Here is a 2031-nt window from a genome sequence, read left to right on the forward strand (position 1 = left end):
TCCACAAACCTACATCATGGTCACGACACGTGCTTCAGCTCCCCTCTCACTCCTGAGTCCCAGGCAGGGAAAAGAAAGAAGAGGGAAAGCTCAGAGGCCAACTGTCAGAAGCATAAGCTTCCCCTTCAATAGCATTTCCTGAGATTTCACCCAATAACTTCCTTTTATCGTACTGGCCATTGGAACTGTAGTTTGTGAGCTGAGCGTATTCCTAGAAGGAGGGAGAGAATGGAGATATAGATTACTAGAGACCTCACCCATCTCTACTCGGGATAATAACAGCTACCATTTCTTTGGAGCTTACTATGTTTACATGACTTTATCTATCCTCAGAATAACCCTGGCAGATAGAGTTTGTTATCCCATTTCACAGGTGAGGAAAGTGAAGTTTAGTGAGCTTAGGTTAACTGAACCACACCTAGTGAGGGCTGGGGACAACATCTGAAACTAGATATGACTCAAATCCTACGGTCTTCACCTTACAGCACCTAGCAAAGGGGCAGAGACACAGGACTCAGGCTTCCAAAGCTACGTTACAAAGCCACTCTCCCTTGGCGTGGTAACCACTGATACTTCCTCGTAAATGGAGGAAGCAGCATGAAAACATGCTTCTTGAGGAAGGAGCTGTGGCCGCTGTCACCATTGTTGGGAAGGACAGAGCACTATACTGGGTTTGTATTCTAGTAAGCAAGTTTGCCCAAGAGTTCATTTCCCCAGACCCTTAATCCGTTCTCTGACCTACTGTCACTCTTACAGGCTCCAGGAGAAACCTTCCACATATCCGTGAAACTAGGTGATTTTGGTTTCACCATGATCAGTAAAAGATAATCAGTTTATCCTCTTTTACTATTTGTACAGCTGTGTCCAGGATTTTGTAAAAAATCTTTTAAATGTACAATAAAGATAAATCCTTTGGCTTTGTGAAAAGGTCCTTGGCTTCATAAAAGGACTCATTCCAGGGCTCCTTTAAGTGAAGGTCTCCAGCATCTTTAAATATAAAATATTTTAAAGTAATAGCCACTCAAGAAAGAGGCCTGAGCACAGAGAAACTTAAAGCTAGAGTGTGTGACACAGCGCCACCTGAAGATCAAGCGGAGATGAAGAAGGGTCGCTATGTAGGTCAGCGGGGAACTGGAGCTGGTTGACAACAGGATCTTCCAACTGGCCTCTTTGACAGAGGGACGTCCAACTCTGCCTAGGGCATGTGACAGTGGAGAGACATCTAGGGTGGTCCTGCTTCACAATGATATGGCCTATGGTTTGTCGTCTTGAAGCCATTCGTCCTGGGTTCTCAGCCAAGCCTTGTCAACGTCGCTGATGTATCCCAAATCTTTGGAAAGCAGGGAAATCTTGCTCGCAGCTCATACCCAGGCTCTCCAGTCCTCTGCAGTACTGCAGGATGTCCAGCAGGTGGCGCAAAAGACAAGGGCTGGCCTTACCCATCTCTTGTCCTTATGAAGGAAATTTGACCAAAATGACAGCCCCCTCCTTCCTTCCCCTCCCTCCTTTCCTTCCTTCCATCCTCTCCTTCTCTTCTGTCCCTCTCTTTCTTCTTTATTCATTGAATCATCAAGTATCCATGAAAGACTACAAGCAGAGCTCTGTGCAAGATAATGGGGGGATGAATTAGGACAGGGTCCCTTGCCTTTGAGGAACCTGGAGTATAATAAAAAAGTAAAATAATAAACAACTGAAATACAGGAGGTAGCACAGGCTTCTGAGGGAGCAGTGTCACTCTTGAGCAGTATCATCGCAGCCTGCAGGTTCTGGAGTCAGACCAATCTGTCTTGTCTGTCTTCTGGTCCCAATACCACACTTGCTGCAACATTGTGCAAGCTCCTTAATGCCTCAAAGCCTCGGTTTCTTATCTGTAAAATGAGGATAACAATAGATTGTCCTATGACATGTTCATAAGGTTGGCATAAGGAGTTAACATACCTAAAACATTTAGCACATTTTTAAAAAAACCAAAACGTTATTTAAAACATATAACTCATTCATTCTTGCATGCATTCATTTATTCTATAGGCA

This window comes from Gorilla gorilla, chromosome 12, assembly GCF_029281585.2.
Source record: "Gorilla gorilla gorilla isolate KB3781 chromosome 12, NHGRI_mGorGor1-v2.1_pri, whole genome shotgun sequence".
Lineage (NCBI taxonomy): Eukaryota > Metazoa > Chordata > Mammalia > Primates > Hominidae > Gorilla > Gorilla gorilla.